The following is a 20,839-nucleotide window of genomic DNA, read 5'->3' on the forward strand; positions in this document are numbered from 1 at the left end:
ACAACTTGCATATCTGAAAAAAAGCTTGTCTATCTTTGTTGAAACACAAAATTCTCAAGGTCAAATAAACTCTGAGCAAATCACTGATATTGAGATTTATTTTCCCTGGATATAAACTGCAACTTCACATGACAGGCCAGGTCCCGACTGGCAGGGCAAGCACTGCTTCAGGCACCACTGCCACGAAAAACGCAGTTTAATACTTGCTTTAGCTTCAACACCGAGATATTTCCCCCACTGGCTTTCTTATTCAATATATGACCTCTTCGGCGGTGAGTTTTAAAAGTCTTCAGGCAATGATCCAAAAGCTTTAGGTTTGCCCAATGACAGATGAGCCACAGAGGCAGCAGCGAGACAGCTTGCTCAGGGCAAACCACAGAGCTTTGGTCAGCCTGCAGGGGTGAACTTCTGCTGCAGTGAGGGAACAGCTCCTGGAACATTATTTTCATGCTACAATATGGCCCTGTCCTTTGAAGCCACCAACATTATCTCAGCAGGCTTCACGTAGAACCAAACAGCAAGGGCTCATCATATACACAGTTTATCTTCTGTGATATTTCTCACGATAAATACTGGTCTTCAGGAAATTTGCAAGATGAACATTACTGCACCTAAAAATTCTGAAGAAAAGTACAAAGCCATCCAGTTAGCCATCTCCTGAACCCGATTATTCCAGTTAAGGTTCCTGGTGAGTGTGTGTGTGTGTGTGTGTGTGTGTGTGTGTGTGTGTGTGTGTGTGTGTGTGTGTGTGTGTGTGTGTGTGTGTGTGTGTGTGTGAGAGAGCAGGTGGAGTGTATTTTTTAGCATAAAACTACTGGCATGAATGTATTCATCATATGATATAATTTACACATTTTACCACAAATTACATGATTGCAGTCACACACCCCCCCCCCCCCCCCATTATTATAACAGTGATGATAATGTATGGACAGAGAGAAAAACAGGTGGCTAAAAGCAGGACCTTGAGGTATCCCATGCTTCATTGTGAAATACTACAATGTCGTTTTACTCTAAGAAACACACTGAGATGGCCCTGACCTGACAAGTAAGATGTCAGTCATGAAAGTTCTTGACCAGAAATACCAAAATAGTTTTGGAATCTCTTCAGCAAAATGTACTATACTTTATTAATCCCCAGAGGGAAATCGCATTTTCTTCCATTTGCTCAGTGCAAGTAGGAGAGAAAAGAATGTATTCAGTTAAGTTAAATAGAATTTTAAACTACACAACAGCGCAGATATACAAAACACAACAACAGCAACACATATGCAGAATAAACATCCACAGTCAGCAACAAATCACTCACCTGGTAAAGTTAACGCAGGTAGTTTAAAATGACGTTAACATCGACATCCCACTTGAGTGCTACTAGAGTATGATGAATGCAGCATTAGATTGTCACGCTCTGTCCCGATTGGCTGAGGTCATTACGTACAGCTCACGTAAGCTTGTGATTGATCAAGACAATTATCTTGGAAAATGCATTTATCAAAATGTGCTGTTTCCAACAATCAGCCTCATACTGAAAGTCATCAAAACATCAACTGTAATTCATTCTGAATGATAGTAGCTTCTTCAGCTCAAGGTCTGCGATTTTGTGATTTCACTGATAAATTCATCCCACCTGTTCAAAAGGATGTTAATCAGTGAAATTACCTGCTGAAGTCACTGGCTACAAAGAAAACCTGCACCCTCTCGGGCCTTTCTGGAATAGTTTGGACACCACTGGTGTACACCAAAATATAAGGGTACTTTAGGGTATGAATGGCCAAAACATAAAGGAAATACATCATAATTCTGAACCTTTCTCTCGTCGGGCATTTAACATCATAAGGTAAGAAGTATGACGATAGAAATAAAAGTACATGCAGTGGTGGGCACAGCTAACCAAAAAGTTAGCTTCAATAGCAGTTAATCCACTAACTGAAAAGTTATCTTTTATAAAGCAAAACCGATAAACCTCTAAAAAAAATGTAGCGGAAGTTATAGCTAAAAGCTAAACTGATAACTTTTAGCATTGACTCCAGTACACTGGCAGCTGATACTTCTGAATAATTTCAAAGGCAATCACAAACATATATATATATATATATATATATATATATATATATATATATATATATATATATATATATATATATATATATATATATATAAAATGTTTGAAATTTGGTTTGTGTTTATGAAGTTCCATGCAGGTTAAATGTAGCAGACATGTAATATTTGGATATTTGTTTTAGCAAGTTTTCAGCATCTCATGCAGCAGTCTCTTATAAATGTTATGAAAGGCATAAAAGTTACATTTTTGTCGTATAATGTTCATTTGCGTTTGTCATCATGTAGTTTCTCAGTGTTATTTTGACTGCAGCAACTCTCTGGTGCGCAAGGGATTATGGGATATCTCAATGGGGTGAATTGTGGTACTTTAAAATGGCATACTGTCGTGAAACTGAAATAAACAAAAAACATGCCAATGTTGACAGCTCCTATAAAGTCACTGTAAATTGTGTGTTGGTTTTTACAATGCCTGTCATCTGTGATCCCCTTATATTGAGACGTTCTGAATATGTTGGTCTATTTACACTCTCATCCAGTAGATGGCAGTATTCTCTGCATTTTGACGGAGCGGGGGAAGAGGACGTGATGAAAGAAGGTCATTTGAATTTTCCTATAATGCCTTTCGACACGTGTTTAACGTCAAACCTTAAGAATTTGTGCAATACTTCAAAACTAAAAAATATAGTTGATATTTTCACTTTGTAAAATCATCAGAGGTGACGTTAATTTTGCTAACTTGTCCGGAATTAGTTTGTTTTAAATGAAACCATGAGTGAAAGGTGCGTTGCGCTTCATGACTCCTACCCACTCTGTGAGTATCGGTATGTTGAAAGTAAATGACTTTTTTCTTCCCTACAATAGCAGCTGGTCTGTTCACTTTTACTGGGGGAGGACTGAGCTTCTCACCGCAGTCTGTTTATTGCAAAGCACGTGATAAAATCTAACATGTAGAATTTTAGGTTTTACAGGTGTTTCTAACCGTTCAGCTTTATCTCTGTGTCAGCAAAAAAAAAAAAAATGTTATCACAACTAAATTTAGCGGAAGCTAATAGTTGGGTTTTCAATTACATCACAGATTTCCCACAATTCTGCACTTTACCATGGTGTGAGTCAACTTTCTTTGTCACTGATCTCTAACCACGATAATGCTGCTGTCAAAGCCAGATAAAAATAGCAAGAAGGAAAAACCAATATATCGTGACACATTGAATCCAATTTGCAAAGCGAGGTATTTACAGAAAATTGCTGAAATTGCCAATAAGGACCTGTACACAATCAGAAAAGAAGAACGGTGCTCAGATGAGGAAGTGCTCACAGCCATTACCTTACCAGATCTTGTCAACTATTTGGTATGCAGTGTGAGTTTGTACATGTTAGAGGAAATGAAAGCCTACAATTGTCGTGTACGTGCAGACGAGGATGATTCGGGCTGCTGCCGGTGGAACAACCACACCGGGATTTGCGCTGCGCCCGCAGTTGTTGCGTTGATCCGCAGCAGCAGAAGCAGCAGCAGCGCTGGCATTTTTATTATTACTGAGCCAGTATCACCCGAGCACTTTGAATAACTCACCAACATCTGAGTGCTAAAAGTCTGTGCTGAAACGATGTGGTGTTCTGTAGCCTGTGCAATAGCATCTCCGCGTTATGCATCACCAGTTAGTACAGGACAGATCAAACCATCTTCCTCGGTCCTGTGCGCACTGGTCACAAAAAGTCTTGGCGCCCTCGAGAAGGCTTGCAAGAAAATAAATGTGACAATTTTCATGCACTCACAGTGATAAAATGCCAGAACAGAACGCAATGTGCATCCACGGGAAGTCGACACACGATGGTCGCAAAAAACCCCCCAAAAAAACAGCTTTGGGCTATGACCTCAGATCAGATGACACCATCACTACACACCGGTAGCGCCTTGTATGGCAGCACCCTGACATCGGGGTGAATGTGAGGCATTATTTGTAAAGCTCTTTGAGTGTCTGATTCAGATGGAAAAGCGCTATATAAATGCAGTCCATTTACCATCTGCTGAATTTAAGCAGCATATTAAATAAATAAATAAATGCCGATGATTTTATTACATTCTTGGCAGACGTAATGAGAGCGAGTGTGTGTGTATGTATGTATGTGTGTGTGTGTGTGTGTGAGAGAGACAGAGTGGAAAAAAAAAACAATTCACAGTTAAACATCAAGTTTTACTTCTTGCTCTGATGACCAGCAACAATATGTGCCTTGATTGTCAGTATATTGTCACTTGGGACGATACACGCCGGCATCTCCTTTGTTAACAAACTGAATCAGTGCCACACAACATGACGCCTAGCGCATAGGGTCATGGGAAATGTGCCAGAGTGGAAACCCATCTATTGGTCAGCTGATGGTTTTTAAAGTTAGCTGAAAAGCTAATGTGCTAACAAAAATGTTAGCTTCGTGAATTAGCGGTTAGCACAACTGAGTACATGCAACAGGTGATCTAATCTGACCTTCACAACCTTCACAAACAATGTCAGACTCTGTAGTTTTCTCTGGGCCCCTCCCCAATCGGACCGGGAGTGACATGTTTAGCCGCATGTTTTCCTTGAATTGCTGGCTGTCTGAGTGGTGTCCAAAAAATGAGGTGGGCTTCATAGATAATTGGCAAAGCTTCTGGGGAAACCTGGTCTTGTTAGGAGAGACGGCATCCATCCCACTTTGGATGGAGCAGCTCTCATTTCTAGAAATCTGGCCAATTTTCTTAAATCCTCCAAACCGTGACTATCCAGGGTTGGGACCAGGAAGCAGAGTTGTAGTCTTACACACCTCTCTGCAGCTTCTCTCCCCCTGCCATCCCCTCATTACTCCATCCCCGTAGAGACGGTGCCTGCTCCCAGACCACCAATAACCAGCAAAAATCCAGTTAAGCATAAAAATTCAAAAAGAAAAAATAATATAGCACCTTCAACTGCACCACAGACTAAAACAGTTAAATGTGATCTATTAAACATTAGGTCTCTCTCTTCTAAGTCCTTGTTAGTAAATGATATAATAATTGATCAACATATTGATTTATTCTGCCTTACAGAAACCTGGTTACAGCAGGATGAATATGTTAGTTTAAATGAGTCAACACCCCCGAGTCACACTAACTGCCAGAACGCTCGTAGCACGGGCCGAGGCGGAGGATTAGCAGCAATCTTCCATTCCACCTTATTAATTAATCCAAAACCCAGACAGAGCTTTAATTCATTTGAAAGCTTGACTCTTAGTCTTGTCCATCCAAATTGGAAGTCCCAAAAACCAGTTTTATTTGTTATTATCCATCGTCCACCTGGTCGTTACTGTGAGTTTCTCTGTGAATTTTCAGACCTTTTGTCTGACTTAGTGCTTAGCTTAGATAAGATAATTATAGTGGGCGATTTTAACATCCACATAGATGCTGAGAATCACAGCCTCAACACTGCATTTAATCTATTATTAGACTCAATTGGCTTTGCTCAAAATGTAAATGAGTCCACCCACCACTTTAATCATATCTTAGATCTTGTTCTGACTTATGGTATGGAAATTGAAGACTTAACAGTATTCCCTGAAAACTCCCTTCTGTCTGATCATTTCTTAATAACATTTACATTTACTCTGATGGACTACCCAGCAGTGGGGAATAAGTTTCATTACACTAGAAGTCTTTCAGAAAGCGCTGTAACTAGGTTTAAGGATATGATTCCTTCTTTATGTTCTCTAATGCCATATACCAACACAGTGCAGAGTAGCTACCTAAACTCTGTGAGTGAGATAGAGTATCTCGTCAATAGTTTTACATCCTCATTGAAGACAACTTTGGATGCTGTAGCTCCTCTGAAAAAGAGAGCCTTAAATCAGAAGTGCCTGACTCCGTGGTATAACTCACAAACTCGCAGCTTAAAGCAGATAACCCATACGTTGGAGAGGAAATGGCGTCTCACTAATTTAGAAGATCTTCACTTAGCCTGGAAAAAGAGTCTGTTGCTCTATAAAAAAGCCCTCCGTAAAGCTAGGACATCTTACTACTCATCACTAATTGAAGAAAATAAGAACAACCCCAGGTTTCTTTTCAGCACTGTAGCCAGGCTGACAAAGAGACTCTATTGAGCTGAGTATTCCTTTAACTTTAACTAGCAATGACTTCATGACTTTCTTTGCTAATAAAATTTTAACTATTAGAGAAAAAAATTACTCATAACCATCCCAAAGACGTATCGTTATCTTTGGCTGCTTTCAGTGATGCCGGTATTTGGTTAGACTCTTTCTCTCCGATTGTTCTGTCTGAGTTATTTTCATTAGTTACTTCCTCCAAACCATCAACATGTCTTTTAGACCCCATTCCTACCAGGCTGCTCAAGGAAGCCCTACCATTAATTAATGCTTCGATCTTAAATATGATCAATCTATCTTTATTAGTTGGCTATGTACCACAGGCTTTTAAGGTGGCAGTAATTAAACCATTACTTAAAAAGCCATCACTTGACCCAGCTATCTTAGCTAATTATAGGCCAATCTCCAACCTTCCTTTTCTCTCAAAAATTCTTGAAAGGGTAGTTGTAAAACAGCTAACTGATCATCTGCAGAGGAATGGTGCTATTTGAAGAGTTTCAGTCAGGTTTTAGAATTCATCATAGTACAGAAACAGCATTAGTGAAGGTTACAAATGATCTTCTTATGGCCTCAGACAGTGGACTCATCTCTGTGCTTGTTCTGTTAGACCTCAGTGCTGCTTTTGATACTGTTGACCATAAAATTTTATTACAGAGATTAGAGCATGCCATAGGTATTAAAGGCACTGCGCTGCGGTGGTTTGAATCATATTTATCTAATAGATTACAATTTGTTCTTGTAAATGGGGAATCTTCTTCACAGACTAAGGTTAATTATGGAGTTCCACAAGGTTCTGTGCTAGGACCAATTTTATTCACTTTATACATGTTTCCCTTAGGCAGTATTATTAGACAGCATTGCTTAAATTTTCATTGTTACGCAGATGATACCCAGCTTTATCTATCCATGAAGCCAGAGGACACACACCAATTAGCTAAACTGCAGGATTGTCTTACAGACATAAAGACATGGATGACCTCTAATTTCCTGCTTTTAAACTCAGATAAAACTGAAGTTATTGTACTTGGCCCCACAAATCTTAGAAACATGGTGTCTAACCAGATCCTTACTCTGGATGGCATTACCCTGACCTCTAGTAATACTGTGAGAAATCTTAAAATATGTAGGACTGCTTTTTTGCATTTGCGCAATATCTCTAAAATTAGAAAGGTCTTGTCTCAGAGTGATGCTGAAAAACTAATTAATGCATTTATTTCCTCTAGGCTGGACTATTGTAATTCATTATTATCAGGTTGTCCTAAAAGTTCCCTGAAAAGCCTTCAGTTAATTCAAAATGCTGCAGCTAGAGTACTGACAGGGACTAGAAGGAGAGAGCATATCTCACCCATATTGGCTTATCTTCATTGGCTTCCTGTTAATTCTAGAATAGAATTTAAAATTCTTCTTCTTACTTATAAGGTTTTGAATAATCAGGTCCCATCTTATCTTAGGGACCTCATAGTACCATATCACCCCAATAGAGCGCTTCGCTCTCAGACTGCAGGCTTACTTGTAGTTCCTAGGGTTTGTAAGAGTAGAATGGGAGGCAGAACCTTCAGCTTTCAGGCTCCTCTCCTGTGGAACCAGCTCCCAGTTCAGATCAGGGAGACAGACACCCTCTCTACTTTTAAGATTAGGCTTAAAACTTTCCTTTTTGCTAAAGCTTATAGTTAGAGCTGGATCAGGTGACCCTGAACCATCCCTTAGTTATGCTGCTATAGACTTAGACTGCTGGGGGGTTCCCATGATGCACTGAGTGTTTCTTTCTCTTTTTGCTCTGTATGCACCACTCTGCATTTACAACCCTTGGCAAAAATTATGGAATCACCAGCCTCGGAGGATGTTCATTCAGTTGTTTAATTTTGTAGAAAAAAAGCAGATCACAGACATGACACAAAACTAAAGTCATTTCAAATGGCAACTTTCTGGCTTTAAGAAACACCATAAGAAATCAAGAAAAAAAGATTGTGGCAGTCAGTAACGGTTACTTTTTTAGACCAAGCAGAGGAAAAAAATATGGACTGACTCAATTCTGAGGAATAAAGTATGGAATCACCCTGTAAATTTTCATCCCCAAAACTAACACCTGCATCAAATCACATCTGCTTGTTAGTCTGCATCTAAAAAGGAGTGATCACACCTTGGAGAGCTGTTGCACCAAGTGGACTGACATGAATCATGGCTCCAACACGAGTCAGTTGAAACAAAGGAGAGGATTATCAAACTCTTAAAAGAGGGTAAATCATCACGCAATGTTGCAAAAGATGTTGGTTGTTCACAGTCAGCTGTGTCTAAACTCTGGACCAAATACAAACAACATGGGAAGGTTGTTAAAGGCAAAAATACTGGTAGACCAAGGAAGACATCAAAGCGTCAAGACAGAAAACTTAAAGCAATATGTCTCAAAAATCAAAAATGCACAACAAAACAAATGAGGAACGAATGGGAGGAAACTGGAGTCAACGTCTGTGACCGAACTGTAAGAAGCCGCCTAAAGGAAATGGGATTTACATACAGAAAAGCTAAACGAAAGCCATCATTAACACCTAAACAGAAAAAAACAAGGTTACAATGGGCTAAAGAAAAGCAATCGTGGACTGTGGATGACTGGATGAAAGTCATATTCAGTGACGAATCTCGAATCTGCATTGGGCAAGGTGATGATGCTGGAACTTTTGTTTGGTGCCATTCCAATGAGATTTATAGAGATGACTGCCTGAAGACAACATGTAAATTTCCACAGTCATTGATGATATGGGGCTGCATGTCATGTAAAGGCACTGGGAAGATGGCTGTCATTACATCATCAATAAATGCACAAGTTTACTTTGATATTTTGGACACTTTTCTGATGTTTAAGGATGATGAAATCATTTTTCAAGAAGATAATGCATCTTGCCATAGAGCAAAAACTGTGAAAACATTCCTTGCAAAAAAGACACATAGGGTCAATTTCATGACATAGGGTTAATGTCAACGAGCAGATGTGATTTGATGCAGGTGTTAGTTTGGGGGATGGAAATTTACAGGGTGATTCCATAATTTATTCCTCAGAATTGAGTGAGTCCATATTTTTTTCCTCTGCTTGGTCTAAAAAAGTAACCGTTACTGACTGCCACAATCTTTTTTTCTTGATTTCTTATAGTGTTTCTTAAAGCCAGAAAGTTGCCATTTGAAATGACTTTAGTTTTGTGTCATGTCTGTGATCTGCTTTTTTTCTACAAAATTAAACAACAGAATGAACATCCTCCGAGGCCGGTGATTCCATAATTTTTGCCAGGGGTTGTAATTATTAGTGATTGATCTCTGCTCCCCTCCACAGCATGTCTTTTTCCTGGTTCTCTCCCTCAGCCCCAACCAGTCCCAGCAGAAGACTGCCCCTCCCTAAGCCTGGTTCTGCTGGAGGTTTCTTCCTGTTAAAAGGGAGTTTTTCCTTCCCACTGTCGCCAAGTGCTTGCTCACAGGGGGTCGTTTTGACCGTTGGGGTTTTTCCGTAATTATTGTATGGCCTTGCCTTACAATATAAAGCGCCTTGGGGCAACTGTTTGTTGTGATTTGGCGCTATATAAATAAAATTGATTTGATATGATTTGATTCACACAGTTCTGAAAATTTGTATGACAGCTGATGGGCTCAGATTCAGGTTGTATTGAAAAAGCATGTTACAAGGTCCTTCTAAATGATATATATTTAAATCAGTTGCAGTTCATAATTGGTAGTAAAGGCTGTTACTGTGTTGCAGTACTGTTTCCTTATTTTTGTAAAATTACAGTCTTTACATAATATGTTGTATAATCGGCTTGGTCCTAGCTTGCACTGTGGTGCTGGAAGGTCCCCGGTTCAAGGCCATCCCTGCCTGTTGTCCGTGTAATGTGGAGTGGTGTCAGGAAGAGCATCTGGTACCAAACCAACATGCAGATCCACCTCTGATCTGCTGTGGTGATCCCAAGTGAAACACTGAGAAGCTGAAGAGACTTACTATTATTACGCTACGGTAACGCTGCTAAATGTTGATGTGTAATTTTTGAAGTTGAAGCACTTTGAAATGTGTAATCTGTACTACGAAGTGCTATTATATAAACACAGTTATGAAGCCCATTTCCCAACAAAATTGAACCCCAACTGTTATCTTTGTTAATGGGACCCCATCCTCCCCCAGCCCCCCAAAAACGTAATCTTTGAGCTGCCATCAGGCCTCCAGTTTTAAACCTCAGCTGCGGACAGTTTGTAGACGTGCTGTATATTTACAGTTCTCTGTGTCGTTGCTTCTGCACGTCAGACTGTCTGGGTTATCAGTAGAGAGTCAAAAACTGAAGACACCAAAATCAGACATTACGAAAGCAACAAGGAGGCGAACTATGTTCCCCTCTGGTGTTGCTAATTGCTTAGTTTTCCATTGGGATTTTTAATTTCACTTTTTCTTCTTGGAATATGGCAGGCTCATTTAGTAATTGGATATGCAGGAAGTGAATAATAGATGTTAAGGAGGAAAAAGGGCTGTTTTGCATATGAGGGGAAGCTGCTGTTGTGCGGAACACTTGAGCACGCTGGTCATTTCTTGCACTGATGAATAAGGTTTTGTGTTGGCATGATGTACAGCATGCACGAGCACACCTGTTTCATGATTAAAAGACGTACTATTAACAGAAAATGTTCTGCTTTAATCTCAATTAATGGAACAGCTTTATGTTTGTTGTTTTTTATTCTTCCTCCATCACTCTTTATCAAGTATCACTGCTTGTAGCATCATTTATTGCTGCCTACGCACACATGAGAATGTGTGTGCTCTGTGTGTGCTCACAGGGGGTCATTTAACAATTCATAAAAATGATAGCACTTAATATCAAACTGAGGGTTAAGACTCTCACAGCTGGTTGTGAGATGAATCTAAGAGACGGAATCATGATTACCAAAGCAGGACAAGAAAATCTTTGGAAATCTCCATATTTGTATTTGTAATATTATGCAGTTTAACCCCAGCAATCTTCTAAAATTAGTCAAATCAGGCATGCAACAATCAGTTATTTAGATGATTTGCGTTTTCTATTCAATTACCATATTGGTCTGAAAGTTAGATGACATTTCCTACTGGAAATATATATGTTATTATATATGTTAGCTTATGTACTTGTATACTGTAAGAAATTCAGACAAATGCATCTTGAGGACATGGCTGAACACACTGATTCTGTTTGCTGATAGTGTAGTTTTGTGTTTATGTCAACCATACAGTTCTGCACTAATCGTTGCTGGTAAAACTACGTACAACTGAACTTTAAATAATTTAAGTGTAACTTGCAGGATTTGCTCATTAAAGAAGAAGAATATCTTTATTGTCATTGTGTGCATTAAGATCAATGAAACAAAATGCTGACTTGGAACATTATAGATACTTAGCACTGAGTTCAACTTTGCTAAACTGAGTAATATAAGGTATTTATGTCATACAGTACAATTTTATTTGGTAAAATAAAGTGTAATTAAACAGTTATTGTTTGCAGTCCGTTGTAAGATGAGAGTGGCTGATGCAAATACATTTGCATCATGTAAATGTCAATAGCTATGCAGCAGTGAAGCTAGCCTAGCCTACAGCGGATTGCTAAACCACCAGGCTTGGCTTATAGTTAATGAACTGATTTGAAAATGAGCTTCTTGAGGTGGTCTGACTTCACATGTGTTCTGATATGTGTTTAAGCCTTTAAAGTCACAGTTCCAGTTGTTTGTGTGTGATGATTAGTTCAACAATGAAAGACAAAGCCAGCTACGGGACTCCTGTGCCACTAGCTAATGTGTATTGGAACTTTTGCAATTTCCAGTGTGCCCACAGCCCTAATTTACAGCAGCTGTGCCTTAGATTGGTAAAAACATGAGGATTTTTGCAAACTAAGGATGCTGCTGGACAGTGAATCACAGGATTATGCATCATGAGCAGGACGAGCTGCCAGTCTACTGCTGGTTACTTCTTCAGCCAGGAGGGCTGATACCTAGTTACCGCTGGGTGGACTGGGACCAGAGGCGGTTTCTGTAAGACTGCAAGGGAAGCTCAGCTTCCCCTAAAATGTAAAAATATTAAGTGGTCAAATATGTACAGTTTGTTAACATTTCATTGACTATAGATGTGAACACATTCATTTTGAACATGAGTTCGTTCAGAATCAGCTACTTATGACAAATTGATTGACTCTGTTTTGTTAACTTCTCATAAATCTTTTTCTCATACGGTCTGTGGTCAATGCATTTTCCTGTAGAAGCCGAGCATCTGTTCACTTCATTGGGACTGCCTGGAAAGGTTTTTTTCATTGCCTCGAAACTCGATGGTCATTGAATAAATGGCACAATTTTGTCCCGCCCCCAGAAACAGGGTGTCTCTAGGGGTGAATGGAGCTGTGGGCGGGCCTGGACTCTGGACATGGAACAATGACTGGACAATCATTCAAAAGGCTGAATCCTGTTTTGATTGATAATTGCCTTTCATTGTTACGCTGATGATACTCAGTTGTACATGCCGATAACTGCGGGAAATCTCACTCCCATAAAATCCCTGGAGGACTGTCTTCTATCAGTGAGAAGTTGGATGTCTAGTAACTTCCTACTATTAAACTTTGATAAGACTGAAATGAGGGTTCTTGGTCCAGTGAGACATCGGCATCAGTTTGACCAGCTGGTGCTTGGCCTGGGTTCATGTGTCATACATCATACGGACAAAATGAGGAACCCTGGGGAAATTTTGATCCCACGTTGTCTTTTGACCTCCACATCAGGTATATTACTAGGACTGCTTTTTTCCACCTGCGAGATATAGCGAAGATCCGCCCCATCCTGTCTATGGCTGATGCTGAGACGTTGATTCATGCTTTTGTTTCTTCTAGACTAGTTTATTGTAATGTTCTATTTTCAGGGTTACCGCAGTCCAGCATCAGGGGTCTTCAGCTGGATCAAAACGCTGCCGCCAGACTTCTGACATGTAGCAGAAGGTCTTAACATATCATTCCCATTTTGGCATCCTTGCACTGGCTCCCTGTCTCTGTGAGAGCAGATTTTAAGGTTTTGTTATTGACTTATAAGGTTGTTCATGGACCGGCGCCATCTTATCTGGCTGATCTGGTGGAACTTTACGTGCCGGCCTGGGGTTTGCGGTCGCAGGATGCGGGACTTCTCTGTGTTCCCAGGGTGAAGAAGAAGTCAGCAGGTCAAAGAGCCTTTTCGCATCGTGCACCCACCCTGTGGAACAGTCTTCCTGCGACTGTGGGGCAGTCAGAGTCTATGGACATTTTTAAGTCAAGACTGAAAACCTATTTTTATTCTCTTTCATATGAGTAGTTTTTATTTTTTAATCTGTTTTATTATTTTACTTCTGTTTTTAATCATGTATTTGAATTTTTTTATTCATTTTTAATTATTTATTTAAATTTTATGTTGAATTGTTCCATGTAAGGCGCCTTGAGATGGCTTTGCTGTGATTTGGTGCATTATAAGCTAATTAAATTGAAATTGAATTATGTATTTTTTAAATTTATTCCAAAGTGTTTTGCATGAGCTATAAATCAGTCTGTTTTAAAGGCACACATTAGATATCATATGTTTATACAATGCTACCAACCAACAAAAAAAAGTACCGCAGCCAAACAAAATGAGTCAAAATCTGCATAAAGTGGTGATATTTGGGGATATTTTTGTTTAAAAACATTACTAATATACTTGTTTCTGTGTAGGCTCTCAGTTGTCCAGGTGGTTTCCATAGTAGAGAAGCTTGAATCTTCGACTGGACTGGGTTGCTTGACGTGAGGACGTTTCGCTTCAAATCACAGAAGCTTCCTCAGCTAGTCCCCTGTTTACAATGTGGTACTCAGGTCAAAGCAGTTTCAGTCTTTTGTTCATGGTAATGAGTCATTCACATCATCAGGAGAGAGTCGTCAAGGGAGCCATCAGGGGAGGCTTCCGTCCTGTCATTAGGAGAGTGCTAACTAGAGCACAATAGGTGCTAATTAGAGCTATTGTTTGGTCACTAGCCTATAGCAGTCAGCCTCTCGGTAGGTGGGGTCTGGTTAGGTTAAAAAACTCCAGCTTTTGTTGGCTTCTGGTTTATTCTTCTCTACAAGAGTCAAGACAGAAGTCAGACTACCAGAGCAAGAATTTTAGCTGAGGAAGCTTCTGTGATTTGAAGCGAAACGTCCTCACGTCAAGCAACCCAGTCCAGTCAAAGATTCAAGCTTCTCTACTAATATACTTGTGTTATAATGTAATTGTACCATCATAAAATACTGTACATAATAGAGATATAAATTGTGAAATGCTTGTGCAGCTAGGAACTGTTATGACCATTTTACATATTTGAATTTACATATAAATAAACTGACCAATTTTATGATGTAAGCCGACAATGAGCTTCCCCTCTTTGAAAGACCAACAGCCGCCACTGATTGGGACGCTACACGGCGGTTGTCCATTTCAGTCCAATTGTCCGACTCCTATCCCACAAAGCTACTTGCTCTGCAGCTGTCTTCAGATGAAAACACACCCGAATTTTTAATGGACACTTTTATCGGTCCCTGCAGGAAAATGTATGGACTATGTTATTTGATTCATCTTTATTACAAGGGAGACACAATCTAACCACTAGGGCCAGTGTGTAGCCACAGTGCAGGTCAACAGGCAGTGGCCTGAACATTACATACATGATTTAATGGTGAAAGAAAACCCATGTTATGGTGACAACATGCAGACTCTACACAGCACCAGCAAACAGGCACTGGTCCAAACATAATCTCTGTGGAGAAAGCAAAATGTGATTTTCACATGATCAGCAACACAATCATCACATTAACACCCTTCTCAGCTGCAGATTTAGTCTGATGGTTTCACTTTGAGTCATACAGCAGATCTTTGGCAAACACTGTGTGTGCGTCTGTAGTCCAGTGCTGGAGGGAGCCTGCCCTGCAGTTATTCCATTATCAGACGCCTGATAACATTTTAACAAAGAAGACATTAGAAAGCAAACTGGAGACAGCTGGTGCTATCTTAGCACAGCAGAGCAGCAGCAGAGATGTCACACAGTCATTCTGAGTCCCTGCCAAAAGCAGGGACACAATATGGTCACGACAATTGCTTTGCATGGACAATTTGCTACTGTGTTTAAGAAAAAAACAAACTGGCTCATGAAGACTTATTGGAGCATAGAAAGAGTTCTTTTCAAGGCATCTAGCACCCCCTAGAGAACTAATTATCTTAAAGAAGAAAATCTTCAACCATTCAGTATGAAATTATATCGGTTCAAGGTCACTATCCTGAAACGTTGTTGACCACAAATTATCAGATATCGTAAGAGAACAAACAAACATTAATGTATTTATCTGGCAAAAAGTAAAATAATAAATGGACTGCATTTATCTTGTGCTCTTTTATATTATGCTAACTTACCCATGGGTCCTCAGTGATTTGAACCAAGGATCCTCTGGTCACAAAAGCCCACAAACATTAACTACTTGACTGTCACCTCCTCAACTGCCTAGCCACATAATAGATTTTCATTTGTTGACATCAAATAATTATTTGGTAAAAATTATGAAGTTGTGAGGTCACTGGGTAAGAATATTTGGTGATGCTGATACCCTTGTAGGAGAACAAAGGTCAAAATAGTTAGGGTGCTGGTGCTGCCTGTCATCCTGTATGCTTGTGAGACTTGGATGATAGCCAATTATCTAAGGCAACAACTGTATGTCTTCTTGTTTAGGTCTCTGTGAAGGATCCTTGAGTATCACTAGAATGTCTTTGCTGTCAAACAAACAGAAGTATCAGTTGCGGGAAGATCAACTGCGACATTTTTGACAATGTAGCCATTTCTCTGGTCAAGATCCAGTACGCAAATGCCAAGGATCCCAGCAACTGAAAAAGGCCACAGGTACACCTATGTTTCATGTGGCTACAGAAGAGATGGACTAGTTGTCTGCCTTGCAGGCATGTGGAGATTCATCGATACAAATTGGTATCTAGATACAAACGTGCACAATGTGCGTGCATCGATTGATTCAGTGTGCATCCATTCATTTGACGGGTTGAATCGTGTTGCATCGCTCACTGCCTGCTAGCATCTATTTTTTCCCGATGCACATTGAATGCACCATGGACGGAAGCCAGAAAGCACATTTGACATTTGAAAGTGACATTATGATGGCCGCTGATAGTGGTAAATGTTCTGTGCTGGTTTTATTGGATCTGTCATCTGCATTCGATACCGCTGACCATGGCATTTTGATTAATAGATTGCGGGATACGGTTGGCATGTCAGGTCCTGTATTAGAGTGGTTTAGCTCTTACTTGGTTGGTAGAACTTGTAGTGTTTCTGTGGACAATGTGATGTCTGAATCAATCAATCAATCAATTTTTTTATATAGCGCCAAATCACAACAAACGGTTGCCCCAAGGCGCTTTATATTGTAAGGCAAGGCCATACAATAATTATGTAAAACCCCAACGGTCAAAACGACCCCCTGTGAGCAAGCACTTGGCTACAGTGGGAAGGAAAAACTCCCTTTTAACAGGAAGAAACCTCCAGCAGAACCAGGCTCAGGGAGGGGCAGTCTTCTGCTGGGACTGGTTGGGGCTGAGGGAGAGAACCAGGAAAAAGACATGCTGTGGAGGGGAGCAGAGATCGATCACTAATGATTAAATGCAGAGTGGTGCATACAGAGCAAAAAGAGAAAGAAACAGTGCATCATGGGAACCCCCAGCAGTCTACGTCTATAGCAGCATAACTAAGGGATGGTTCAGGGTCACCTGATCCAGCCCTAACTATAAGCTTTAGCAAAAAGGAAAGTTTTAAGCCTAATCTTAAAAGTAGAGAGGGTGTCTGTCTCCCTGATCTGAATTGGGAGCTGGTTCCACAGGAGAGGAGCCTGAAAGCTGAAGGCTCTGCCTCCCATTCTACTCTTACAAACCCTAGGAACTACAAGTAAGCCTGCAGTCTGAGAGCGAAACGCTCTATTGGGGTGATATGGTACTACGAGGTTTAGCTAATTGGTGTGTGTCCTCTGGCTTCATGGATAGATAAAGCTGGGTATCATCTGCGTAACAATGAAAATTTAAGCAATACCGTCTAATAATACTGCCTAAGGGAAGCATGTATAAAGTGAATAAAATTGGTCCTAGCACAGAACCTTGTGGAACTCCATAATTAACTTTAGTCTGTGAAGAAGATTCCCCATTTACATGAACAAATTGTAATCTATTAGACAAATATGATTCAAACCACCGCAGCGCAGTGCCTTTAATACCTATGGCATGCTCTAATCTCTGTAATAAAATTTTATGGTCAACAGTATCAAAAGCAGCACTGAGGTCTAACAGAACAAGCACGGAGATGAGTCCACTGTCCGAGGCCATAAGAAGATCATTTGTAACCTTCACTAATGCTGTTTCTGTACTATGATGAATTCTAAAACCTGACTGAAACTCTTCAAATAGACCATTCCTCTGCAGATGATCAGTTAGCTGTTTTACAACTACCCTTTCAAGAATTTTTGAGAGAAAAGGAAGGTTGGAGATTGGCCTATAATTAGCTAAGATAGCTGGGTCAAGTGATGGCTTTTTAAGTAATGGTTTAATTACTGCCACCTTAAAAGCCTGTGGTACATAGCCAACTAACAAAGATAGATTGATCATATTTAAGATCGAAGCATTAAATAATGGTAGGGCTTCCTTGAGCAGCCTGGTAGGAATGGGGTCTAATAAACATGTTGATGGTTTGGATGAAGTAACTAATGAAAATAACTCAGACAGAACAATCGGAGAGAAAGAGTCTAACCAAATACCGGCATCACTGAAAGCAGCCAAAGATAACGATACGTCTTTGGGATGGTTATGAGTAATTTTTTCTCTAATAGTTAAAATTTTGTTAGCAAAGAAAGTCATGAAGTCATTACTAGTTAAAGTTAATGGAATACTCAGCTCAATAGAGCTCTGACTCTTTGTCAGCCTGGCTACAGTGCTGAAAAGAAACCTGGGGTTGTTCTTATTTTCTTCAATTAGTGATGAGTAGAAAGATGTCCTAGCTTTACGGAGGGCTTTTTTATAGAGCAACAGACTCTTTTTCCAGGCTAAGTGAAGATCTTCTAAATTAGTGAGATGCCATTTCCAACTTACGGGTTATCTGCTTTAAGCTACGAGTTTGTGAGTTATACCACAGAGTCAGGCACTTCTGATTTAACGCTCTCTTTTTTAGAGGAGCTACAGCATCCAAAGTTGTCTTCAATGAGGATGTAAAACTATTGACGAGATACTCTATCTCACTTACAGAGTTTAGGTAGCTACTCTGCACTGTGTTGGTATATGGCATTAGAGAACATAAAGAAGGAATCATATCCTTAAACCTAGTTACAGCGCTTTCTGAAAGACTTCTAGTGTAATGAAACTTATTCCCCACTGCTGGGTAGTCCATCAGAGTAAATGTAAATGTTATTAAGAAATGATCAGACAGAAGGGAGTTTTCAGGGAATACTGTTAAGTCTTCTATTTCCATACCATAAGTCAGAACAAGATCTAAGATATGATTAAAGTGGTGGGTGGACTCATTTACTTTTTGAGCAAAGCCAATAGAGTCTAATAATAGATTAAATGCAGTGTTGAGGCTGTCATTCTCAGCATCTGTGTGGATGTTAAAATCGCCCACTATAATTATCTTATTTATCTGCTGATCTTTTGTGAGGTGTCCGGCAGGGCTCAGTCCTGGGTCCGATTTTGTTCCTGCTGTATATCCTTCCTCTTGGTAAGCTGATCCAGCAGTTCTGCGATGTGTCCTACCATTTGTATGCCAATGACTTGCAGCTGTACTGTTCTTTTAAGACAACTGAAGCACAGAAAATATGTTCTCTCATTAGTTGTCTCACTAAAATTACAGAATGGCTTACTGAAAACAGCCTGCAGTTGAATTCTAATAAGACTGAGACATTGATTGTAGCTCCAGATAGTGCTATGTCTGTCATTAAGAATCACCTTGGTAATCTGGGCAGCTCTGTAAAAGGCAGCCTGCGTAACCTGGGTGTCATTTTGGATCGAGGGATGTCTTTGGAACATCACACCAGGCAGCTTGTTAAGAACTGTTTTTTCCAAATTCGAAACATTTCCAAATTACGCAAAATGGTGGCTTTTAATGAGCTAGAGATGATTGTGCATGCATTTGTTTCTTCACGACTTGATTATTGTAACAGTCTCTTTACATGCCTCAGTAAGAAAGAGCTGGCCCACCTGCAGGTAGTGCAAAATTCTGCTGCACGACTTCTTACCCGTGCCCACAGGAGAATGCATATTACTCCTGTCCTCAAGTCTTTACATTGGCTCCCTGTTTTTTATAGGATAAATTACAAAATCCTCGTGCTGACCTTTAGAGCTCTACATGGGCAGGCACCGGAATACATTAAGGACCTGATCCAGCCTTATGTTTCCAGCAGGAGTTTGAGGTCTTCCAATCAGAACCTGCTGATGGTTCCCCGAACTTGTTTTAAAACTCGAGGGGACAGATCTTTTAAAGCTGTGGCACCTCGCCTCTGGAATGAGCTTCCCTGTTCTCTTCGCTCACTGGATTCTGTGGATGTTTTTAGACAGCAACTAAAGACACATTTTTTTAAACTGGCATTTTAGTGTCAATTTATTTTATTGTTCTATATTTGTATGTGTTGTTTTTATTGTCTATTTATATCGTGTGAAGCACTTTGTGACCTTGGTCTGTGAAAAGTGCTATATAAATAAAGCTTACTTACTTACTTACTTACATTTCTACCACAACAAAAATGTTGACATCAACAGCCTTTTTGCTTAACGATTCCCTTATCAGTCCTTCAGTTCAGGACACCAGAGCGGCCGTTGTTTTAGAGGGTGTTTATCGGGAAAATTATATTTTCTCTACGTTGATTCCAGTCTGCAGAGGGTCTGCTTGAAACTTGAAGCAATGAAGCAGCGCTTCAACCCGCTGTGTGCTGGTTCTCTGCTTCGCTTCCAGCCCCCCCTCAATGGCTTTGATTGGGGTTCATTAACCCCTTTTAAAGCCATTTAAAGATGTCAATCGTGAGCCGCTTTGTGTGGATTAAAGTCACGAACTGTGACTCTTGTCTTGTTGCAGGCAAGAACCGGAATTGTCCAACATTCCACACCTGAGTTTTACGTGATGGCTCTCTGGCGAGTACCAGCCAGTGCATAAACTGAAGCTGTCCATCAGGTAAAGGAAATAATAATAATAATAATAATAATAATAATAATATCCTCTGTTTTATGGGACTACATGCATAGCTCCAAAGAGCTGCGCAGATTTCAGTCTGAATTAATAACTTCAGAGAGAATTGCCATTTTAAATCAAATGACACCTCTTTCCAAACATTATAATACAAACAATAAACTACAACCAACCAAAACCGGGGTTTTTATTTCCCCCCAGAATGAGACGTCCTGCGTTCTTTATGAAACATTGATCTTGATATGCAGCGCAGCTGGCTGAAGAGCTCAGCTCAGATTCTGTGGAGTTAATTTGTGTCATTTATATCTGAAAGGAAATGCTTTTGTCAAAAACTACAGATTTTGTTCATTTCTATTTCTGTCCAGAGATCAAGGATCCATCATGTACATCAAGGATCCAGTGACCATGTACAGATTTTATTGATTTTTATTTATGTCCAGAAATCAAGGA

The 20,839-nt window shown here is 40.0% G+C and overlaps 1 protein-coding gene across 1 annotated transcript in view; it reads right to left on the reverse strand.

Annotated features, from left to right (window-relative positions):
* LOC117509324 (cell adhesion molecule 1-like) overlaps positions 1-20,839 on the reverse strand; it is a 548,821-nt gene that overhangs the window by 145,544 nt on the left and 382,438 nt on the right. The gene's annotated exons all lie outside the window — the stretch shown is intronic.

Source organism: Thalassophryne amazonica, chromosome 4, assembly GCF_902500255.1.
Source record: "Thalassophryne amazonica chromosome 4, fThaAma1.1, whole genome shotgun sequence".
Classification (NCBI taxonomy): domain Eukaryota; kingdom Metazoa; phylum Chordata; class Actinopteri; order Batrachoidiformes; family Batrachoididae; genus Thalassophryne; species Thalassophryne amazonica.